Raw genomic sequence first — 9,867 nt, 5'->3', positions numbered from 1 at the left:
GGGGCTTGAACTCTGGGCTTGGGCGCTATCCCTCCCTCAGCTCATCAGCTTAAGGCTAGCGCTCTACCACTTGAGCCACAGCGCCACTTCCGGTTCATTCGAGATAAGAATTTCAGGGACTTTCCAGGCTAGCTTTGAACACGATTCTCAGATCTCAGCCTCCTGAGTAGCTAGGATTACAGGCGTGAGCCACCAGTGCCCAGCGTATATGGTATTCTTTTAAGCAAGTCAGAAAAAAAATTATAAAAAGCATTTTCTGGAATTACTAAATTTTCCTCTTCGTGTGTTCTTTGTTTGATCCCAGTGTCCCTCACTCCATCTTCCCTCTCTCCCCACCAGGGCTGTGGCCATCTGCCTGCAAGGGCACAGCTGGTCCATCCACCCCTTGCCCTTTGCCCCTCCTGCCATTTGCCTAATGCAGTTCTTCCTACAAAGTCAAGCAGCATGCATCCGTGTGTGTGTGTGTGTGTGTGTGTGTGTGTGTATCACCATTCATTCCGTCAGCTCCACACTTGAAGGGAAGCCTATTTGTTATTGTGCCCAAAATGAGTCTCAAGTCTAATTGGCCCAAAAGGAACCAAACCAAGTAAGATATTCTTTGACGGGTGTCCTGCTTTGCTTCAATCTCATGCACTCTGCCTAATGGCGGGAACGCCTGTGGCTCACAGAGGCAGATAAGTCCAGCTCCGGGCTGCAGCCAGCTCACAGGCTATCTGGGGTGCAGCTTGCTTAAGCTGCTCCTGCTTGGGCTCTCTGGCCCCCGGCCAGTGCTTGCAGAGCAGATTCAGGGAGGGCAGGCCAGGGCTGGCTCCTGGGGAAGAGAGCCCGGCCAGCCCTTCCTCCCCCTGCAGGCCAGCCTGATTGCTGGGACACTGCCTGGCTTCCTCCAGCTTGATGTGGCCCAGTGCATTCTCTCCATCCCTTGGGAATCTCAAGACAGACACGTTTTAATCTATTTTTAATCTATTTTGATTAGCTCATCGCTTGTTCCTATCACCGAGGAAGCTACTTGTTTAGGCCTGCGCCTGCTTTGCCATCCTGAGGCGAGTGGTTAGCCGTTTGTTGTTGTTGTTTTGTTTTCCCTTTCTCTTTCATTTACATCAGATTCTTACTCTAGCACAATGCCCATTTGGGACCAGGTGATTCTTAATTGTGTGAGGGGGCATCCTGAGCTCTGTAGGATGTTTTACAGCACTGGTTTTCTTCCACCTACTAGCTACTAGGAGTTACCTGTGCCGATTCAGGTTTTATACTTTGCCACAGGGATGAGTCTGGGATGAAACTGCCCTTTGCTGAGAACCACTGATCTCAAGAATATGGAGGCTTCCTTCAGAGATGGCTGTGTCCTCGTTATCTCCCAGAGGCTTGTGGGAGAGAGTTGCCTGGGGGACCCCATCAGTAAGGAAGGGCAGGGGACTCCTATCTGCCTTCTAACTCCAGTGTTCAGAACTTGGCCCACCTCTGGTATCTGAGCTAACAGAAAGGAAGCATGGGCCTGGCAGTCCTCATTTGGAGAATTTAGACTCTTGAATGTGTTTGCTGTGTTTGGTGTAGCTTTGTGTTTCTGTTCTTTAGAGGCAGGGAATGTTCAGGCTTTAGGCACAGAGAAAGACCCCTTGAAACTGGGTGGGAAATCTGATCTCTGACCTGCCAGCTGGGTGACCTTGGGCAGATCCCTCCACCTCTCTGAGCCCAGTTCAGGGCCTTTAACAATGCTCTTTGCCCGGATGAACTTTTGGTCTACGGCCAGCACTGATTCAGAAGCTGCATAGTTTTTGCTTTTGGAAGGGCTACAGAGTGGATCTCTCAGTTGAGGCCTACTACCTCTGGTTTTCTGTCTTTCTAGCCTATCTGCCACATTCCCTGAAGCCCTGGATAAGCCTGCCCGCAGGCTTCCTCTACAGTCTGGGTCCCTCCCATGATTCCTTCAGTCATCATACCTTTGTCTCCGTCTCTAGCTGAGTTGTATTTTCCAGATAACCTCAGACCTACCCAAATGCCAGCAGTATTCCTCACTGGGAGTTGATCTGCCAGAATGAGCTGGCAGCTTCCTGCTCTTTGCCCCAGAGAACATTTCAAGTGATCAGAAAGACAAGGAGGGAGGGAGGGAGGGAGGGAGGGAGGAAAGGAGAGAGAAGGGGGAGATAGAGGGAGGGAGAGGAGAGGGGAGGGGAGGATGCTGCAGCTGCTTATGCAACAAGCTTTAATCCCTGGGTAAAATCCACCACGCGTCTGTCCCTGTGGCGTGTTCCATTTCCTCATTAGGTTATGGAGTTAGGTGTACAGAGATTTGCCATCAACCCTACAGGCCTATTTGTTCTTCCCAAAGCCACACCTCACAAACCAGCAGGGTTCCATATGGGAGGTGGTAGAGAGGCTGCCCACACAGCTAAGGGGGGGGGGGAGGGAGACCAGCGCTTGATTAGCTTAGGCCTGTACCTCAGGGACCCCTGTTTGGTCCCAGTACAGCGTTCCACCTCTGGGAAGAGCCAGCCACTCCCTTTGGTTAGGCCTGTTGTCCTTGGTGCTGGATCTTTATCAGGCCTCGTGGCCTGGGCAGCCTAAAGCAACAACAAAGGCCCTTCCCTTTGCAATCGCCATCACCGCAGCCCTGCCCCGGCAGTGTGGTTAGGCTGTTTGGAGTCCCTGTTCCATCCTGAGCCTGTTTGATGTTGAGATTTCCAGCCAGGGAAAATTTACAGACGCGCGGTGGGCATCTGTTGTCCTGGCTGTGTGGGGGAGGGCAGGGAGAGAGAGTGATCAGCAATTGTTTTCTTTTTGTGGACACGGTAGGGGACCAGAGGCCCCGCCAGTCCTAATTCCAAGGGAAGAGGGGGATGCTTTATTGCTCCCTAGTTTAACCTCCTGGCCCAAGGCTGGAACTCAGGAACTTCCTCTGGCCCCTAAAGAAAGGTGTTTATTTAGCTTCCGTTGTTCTGGCTTTTTTTTTTCCTTTCCTTTTCTGTTCTTTCTTTTTTGAAAAACTTGCTAATTAAGATAGTGGGGTGAGGGGAGGGAAAGTGGCAGAAGAAAGCAAGCTAGGACATTTTAAGATCCTGTTGGATTTGCCTTTTCTACAAAGGCAGCTTTAGGAAGAAACAGACATTAGTAGCCTCGCACTACGACTGAAACGGGTAGAATTATAAGCAGCTCTAAAAAAAACTAGTTAATATTTTACTGGGGAGCAGAGCCAGAGATGGGGGGGGGGAAGTGGAAGGGGAGAGCCAAGTACAGGGCTGTGTGTGAAATCACAGCTCCAATCTGCCTTAGGGGATGAGAAGCTGCTCTCTGTGGAAATAAAATCGAAGCCAGAACCCTTGGGGAGCTCATGGGACTTGTCTGCTCACGGAGCAGGGCCCAGCTCCCCAGACACTCACATACAGAGCCAATTGTGGCAGGAAGGGCTAACCTGCGGGTGTGTAGGCCTGATTATAATGGGGGTTCTTGTTTACCAGCCGGGTTTGACTTCTTTCTCTCTCCCTCTGGATTAAAATGGCTTCTCAGACAGAGAGGCACTGCCTGTGTGTGCCCTGGATTCAGAAGGTACACGCCTCCTTGGGAAGAGACAGCAGCTCTCTTTCTCCTCTCTCTCTCTCTCTCTGCATCTGCTGAGAGGGCTACAGTTGGTATTTTTCCACAGGCCTTTTCTGCCATCTCAGGGCCTAGATTTTCCCAGCCAGGCCCAGAGTCCGAGAGAGGGTTAACAGGCAGGAAGCTGAAGGCATCGCAGACTAATACGGAAGTCAGATTTTTTGTTTAACTGACAGGTTTAGCAGGCCTGGGCCGTGGGGGAGGGGGCAGGAGGGGAAGGGTTTGTAGATGGAGGCCTGTGGCCTGCTAGGAACGCCTTTGGCTTTTCGTAGGGTAAGCTCAGAGATGGGGGTGGGAGCGGGGGCTTTGGCATCCTGGCAGAGAGGCAGAGCCCATTTTTATTCTTCCTTGAGCACTGAGGGAGGGGAGGAGGGCAAACGGCTCTCTGGCCTGCTTTTTCCAGGAGGCCTTTTGACAATGACTATGCAAACTTGACTACTCTTCCTCTCCTACCCCACCACAGCCTCCTCAGTCCTGGGAGGCCAGGCCACCAGCTTGCTGCTTTCTTGGGGGGGGGGGCTCCCCTTCACCTGGGCTGCCTGCTTTTTCCCAGCTCCACGAAGGCCTGCCCCCAGCCCCTCTCCTCCAGCCTCTTCGGCTGTTTTCTCTGCCAGTTCCTACCCCTCTACTCCATCTTCCCCCCTTGGAAGCCCACTCTCCCGGATGGTTCTAGAAAGAAGCCAGCTTTTCTCTTTACAGGAAGGCCGCTGCCGTGAAGGGCAGATGAGGCCGAGCCCTTCCTGCCACCCTAAAAGCTCCCATCCCCCAGGCATCCGGGCCTGAACTTCACAGGAGCAGGTCAGGCTGGCTGCCCTGGCTTGCCAGTGCCAGGATATCTAGCCAGAGTGTGGGTGCAGTGCGTGCGGGGGCCCCTGTCCCAGGTTTTTCTTGCTGCAGAAGGCCTAGCTTAGCCTGTCTTTTTCTATGCACAGGATGGCTCTTGCTCACCGAGCCTTACAAAGATAATCGCTCAGGAAGTGTTTCAGCCAATCCGGAGCAGCTTTACACTCCGATTTTCCGGATCAGCCAATCGGGGATGAGCTTTTATTAGGCGGCCAGATCATCAGCCGAAGTGCCAAACCCTTTTTCTGTGAGAACTGGGAGCCTGTCCTCCATGTTTTATAAGTATTGACATTACACAGTGTTAGCAATGCATCCACAGAGGTAAGCTCGGCTTTTTAACCATCTTTTCCCCCCTCCCTCTGAGACATCGAGTTGTGGGCTAGCAGTGTGATTTCTCTGTGGCTGGCCGTGCTACACATTCACCCACAGAGCACTTAGTTAGGTTAACTTGGAACTGCTTAGAGAGAAAAAAAAAATTTTTTTTTGGCTTTCTTGGTCACATGGCTAAAGTAGCCATTAGCCATAGCTTGATTCTGATTCTACAAACTAGTCAGGGCCTGGTACACCTTCTTCTCTGCCACCAGGATATGGTGTTTCTGGAATAATTTGAAGCTAGATCCTGGTATGCCAAAAGAGAAGCTCTTTTTTTTTTCTTTTCCTTTTTTTTTTTTTTGGTTTCCTCCTCCCCCCTTCCTGTCTGTTTCTCTCTGTCCCTCTCTCTCTTCTCTCCTCTCTGCTCTCTCCTCTCAGCAGTTTTTCCCCCTCACCATTGTTTTCTCCTGTGTCACATGCCTGCTGGGGGAGGAAATGGAAGGTAAGCAAGCAAGCTCCTTCAAGGAGTCCTCATGGTAGAGAGCAGGGCAGGCAAGTTTGGGTCTCCCAAAGAGGTTCTGGGAAGGCTGGACAAAGTTCTAACCAGAGAGGATGTGTGTGTTTGGAATAGAACCCAGCCCTCAGCAGAGCTGATGGAGCTAGGCTGGCTCCTGGGCCTAGGTGGGTGGTGGTGCGTGGTCATGTCTTTCTCTTCCTCCTCTGCTCAGCTTCGCACTTGAAACTACATTGTTTAGCCCTTTTTCCTGACTTAGCTTCATACAGAGTGTTCTGCAAATCAAGCCTACAGCCAGCAAGTGTTTCTCAAACTGTTTTCTAGAAGCTGGAGGGAGTTTTTAGAATAAGGATGAGGATTGGGGCTGGGAGAGGTTGGTGTGTGGGGAGAAATCTTGGATAAGATCCTGCCCCCCCCCCCAAAAAAAAAGCTTAGAGAAGTGATTAGCTAAGCTTTCTACTGTTGCATGAATTTCAATGAACTAATATGTATCCTTTACTCCTATTTTCATTCTTTTTACCCTTTTCTTTTTAAAAACTATACATTGTATCCTTTGCCCTGCTGAGTGGCAGCCTGCAGGGATAATAAAATCATGCCTGAGGCTCATGACAGCTTTCCATGTACAGTTGTGGGGTTGTGTTGTTGTGGTAGTGTGTGTTTTAAATAATGCCATGTAACTGTTTCAAAAAAAAAATTTCCTTTTTTGATCAAGTCCCAAATCTGCCAGCCTGTTCTCTCTTCCTAACTGGAAAAATGAGATGGTTGCTAGAACATTTGTTGGGTAAGTAAAAGCAATCCATTTCCTCTGACCATGTAGCCAGAGTTTTGTGTACATTTGGGGTCTGTAATAAGGGGGAGCTTTTGGGTGTGGGGGAGAACTTCATTAACTGGAAACAAAACTAAGGGCTTTTAAAGTCTTTTGAGTTGAAGTGACTGAATCCACTGTTTTTCTGCTACCTGCAGATTTCACTTCCTGTTTCCCTGAGCCAGGGGGAAATGTGCTGTTCACTGTGACCTTGAGTTGGGTTTGTTTGGGTCTTACAACTCTGGGCTGGTGATCTGCTTGTAAAAATGAATGAAGCTAGCTTACTTTTTCCAGTGTTGTAGGAACTTGGGGTTGGGGTGGGTGGAGGGCAGCAGCTGGTGGTGGCTTGTGCATGGGGCTGGGGTGTAATGCGTTTCTGTAAGTTTTAAGCTGTCTGCAGAGTGCAAAATCCCACCTCAAATCCAAGCTGAACCACCAGACTTCTGCTTGGTTTGGGAGTCACTGCCCCTGAGAGGCAGCAGCCATGTTTCCCAAGCCTGCCCCTACCATTCTTCTCTGCATACTGGCTTTACTTTTTTAAGACTTTAATTCTCACCTTTCACCCCTCTCCCTCCCCAATCTCTTGAAAGCCGTGGCTAGATTTTTTTTTTAAAAAAAGAGAGAATAAAAGTGGACTTTTTTCTTCTTAGTACTTGCCTCTAGGATTTCCCTGGAAGTTCTCTTACCTAAATTTGTAGCTTGGAGACCAAGGTCACTATAAATGTTAGAAATATATTCAGTTGGTGTGGCATTGAAACTTTATGGAGTCAGATTCTGCTTTTTTTTTTTTTTCTTCTGTTGGATTACTACTCAGCAATTCAACTTTTGACACCGATTGGCCAAAGGCTCATTTAATACAGAGAAATGCACCAAACCAGAAGCGGAGAAGGCTGTGTCAGGTGGGCTCCGATTAGTACCACACACAACTTCACACATTTTGTAGTTCTCTTTGTTCTCCTCTTGCTGTAGATGAAAATCACACATTGAGGTTCTTGGAGCTGCCTCTGGAGCAGTATCTGATCACAAGACTCCTGGTTTGAGGCCTTGAGCGTTTGCATAATACCGTGTTTGTGAAGGGCAAAGCATTTGTCCTCTAAAAGCTTGCATTAAAATGGCTACCCACAGATTTGGGAATCGAGAAATGTGGAACTCCAGCAACTCCCCAGCCCTTACATCAAGCTGGCTACTTTTTCTTCTGACACTGTGACACCCCCTTTCCCCCCACTCCCCAGCACAGGCTGGTTTAAAAGTTAATTGCTTTTCCAAGTAGAAGTCTTTCCCCTGTTACTGAAAGGGAAGAGAAATACATTGTAACAGGAATATTTAGGACAGAGAGCAGCCTGGTAGTGTGAGTTCCTCTCTGCTCATCTTGAACCTTAAGCGCTTGGAGGAAAGGTTAAAGATGGAGAATTTTGCAGTGGCTTCCCTGAGAACAGCTTTTCTGGAAATTTCGACTCTATCTGTTCCTTTTGGAGAAAACAGGTTACCAAGCCCTCAGAGCCCTCTCCCTCCCCCCCCACATTCCATTCCCCGGGCACCTCCCCTCCCCCCTTCTCTTTCTCTCTGAGGTAGAGCCCAGTGGCCTGACTGCCACATTTGTAAATTGCAGAGGGAAGAACTGAATGGTGGCTCTTTTTCCCTTTTCCTTCTGCCTCCCTGGCCCTCAAGAAGCAGGTAGACACTGGAGCTTTGAGGCCTTCCTCTTCCTCCCTACACCCCTCTTCAAGGCGGATCACCCCCCCCCCCAAGCCTGGCCGCACTTTTTGCCCTCCTGTGGGGGAGGGGAGGAACATCTGCTTTTATTAGCGCCAGAAAGATGGTCAGTGTGCAATCTGTAACTGGGAATTAATGATGTATCATCACTCTGTGAACTTTCTTCCTGAGTTTTTTCTAATTGCTGGGCCCACTGGAGCCCAGTCCAGTTACTTTTATAATTGATAGCCCAAAGATCTGAGTCAGAGAGAGAGAGACAATGTACCCTAGCCACCCTCCCCCTTATAAATTAGGGATGAAAACAATAGCCCCGGCCCCCCTCTTTTCTAGTAATCTTTATCCCTTTTAACAAAACCTTCCCTCTTTTCTTTCCCCTGGAAAGCCAATGAGGACAACAGCATTGGTCTTATAGGAGGAGGGTGGGGGACATTTTTTTTAAAGGAGGCTAGGTGACCATCACCTAGGGCCCCCTTGAAAGCAAAGGGGAGGTTTATGGGCCATCTTCCCCACTTCAGATGTGTTTCTTTTGACTTCTTTCCTCTTCCTCTGGCAGAAGCCACAGAACATTTGTCAGCCCTAGATCTGCTTTGCCCTGGGGGTTGAACCCGAAAGATAGATACATTCCAGGGGCCCTAGCAGAGATAGATACATTCCAGGGGCCCTAACCGCCCACGGCCAGATGTAAACAGCAGTGAGAGTCCTGGGGTTGGCCTTAAAATGCAAAACCTGAAGGAGGATTCACCCTTGGCCTCCGGTTGCTGGGATCTGGTGCCCTGCCCCCACCCGGTGCGGCTCTCCTCACGGACAAACAAGCCCTGGTGGTGTGGCCAGGCCAGCTCTGCAGCCAGACAGGCTGGCCCTGTCACCATCACCAACCTACCGGCCGGCGCTGAGCCAGCCACCCGGCCTCTCCGGGCTCGGCCTTGGGCCGTGTGCCCTTCTTTCTCCCCCTGGAGCTGCAAAGCTGTCACCTTGAAACTCCCCCAGCTCCCAGCTCCAGGGTAATTGTGAGGCCAGCTCTGAGACCTGAACATAGGTGGCTGGGGGCTCAGCCTCTGAGGGCAGGTTTTGCAGAACCCATTGTTAATTCTCAGGATTCTGTTGGGGGTGGACAAAAATCTAATTTGTGAGTATTCTTTTCGGTGCCTAGGAGAAGGGACAGATGGCATTTCTCCTCTGCAGCCACGGTCGCCTTTCCTTGCTGCTGCTGACTGGCGTAAGAGTGGCTGCTGGATTTGGTGGCCGTTTTCAAGGCATTTTATTCTGCCTTTGGCCTCAGACTGAGGCAGCAGCCCTCTTGGCGTGGTTGGCAAGCACTTTGCCGTGTACCTGTATGGTGGGTTGTCCACACTAGCTTCGCATGGTTTGGGAAGGGGGAATGGCTTCCTCTCCACAGCCTTTCCTCTCCCCCAGCCTGCTCCCCTGGAACATTCTGCGTTTGTGCGTGTGTATGTGTGTGTGCGCGCAGACACCTGTCTGTCTGCATGGAATACTGCTACAGGGCTGCCTAATTCCTAACCTGGCACCCACCTCATTGGAAGGAAAGGGGGGGGCACCCCAGAGCCTGTTGAGGCTCTGGATCTAAGAGACAAGGGAGGGCTTTTCCTTAGAACCTGTGACTTCACAAACTCCCTGTCACTGCAGTTTTTTTTTTCCTCTTTCTTTCTTTCTTTTTTTTTTTTTTTAAGCTTCTAAGGATGGGTTGTGGTGTCCTCTGGTGAAGTGATATTTAGGAAGGTGGCTTTGAAAGTTGCAGGGCCGCTGCTTGAACAGGAGCTGAGCTATTGAACAAGCTGCTACCATTTTAGCTTCAATGCAGGAATGAGACAGTGGTGCCAGACGCCATTTTAAGAATCCTGCATAAATAGCTTAGCCACCGAAGACTGCCTGGGGTAGGTGAGTGCTGTCTCAGGCTGGCTCTGCCAGCCATCCCCTCCCCCAACTCTGAGGACAATTAATTGCAGATTGAGAGAAGCATGGGTTTTTATTTCGATGGTCACTATTTTGTGATCTAGAAGAGGAAGATGCTCCTACCTTGGTGATGAACTGTTTCTTACAGCCTGGACCATTTTGGTATTTTGGATGAAAG

At 50.1% G+C, this 9,867-nt stretch overlaps 1 protein-coding gene across 1 annotated transcript in view; it reads left to right on the top strand.

Moving 5' to 3' along the window:
* The first annotated feature begins 4,568 nt into the window (after nucleotides 1-4,568).
* Nucleotides 4,569-9,867, top strand: part of Zmynd8 (zinc finger, MYND-type containing 8) — a 100,470-nt gene continuing 95,171 nt past the window's right edge. Inside the window, exon 1 of the mRNA XM_013010737.1 lies at nucleotides 4,569-4,755. The gene's annotated coding sequence lies outside the window, so the exon portion shown is untranslated. The remainder of the gene's footprint in view (nucleotides 4,756-9,867) is intronic.

This window comes from Dipodomys ordii, unplaced genomic scaffold (genome assembly GCF_000151885.1).
Source record: "Dipodomys ordii isolate 6190 unplaced genomic scaffold, Dord_2.0 Scaffold13, whole genome shotgun sequence".
Lineage (NCBI taxonomy): Eukaryota > Metazoa > Chordata > Mammalia > Rodentia > Heteromyidae > Dipodomys > Dipodomys ordii.
The sequence above is the reverse complement of the archived record's forward strand: the minus strand, read 5'-3'. Positions and strand labels throughout refer to the sequence as shown.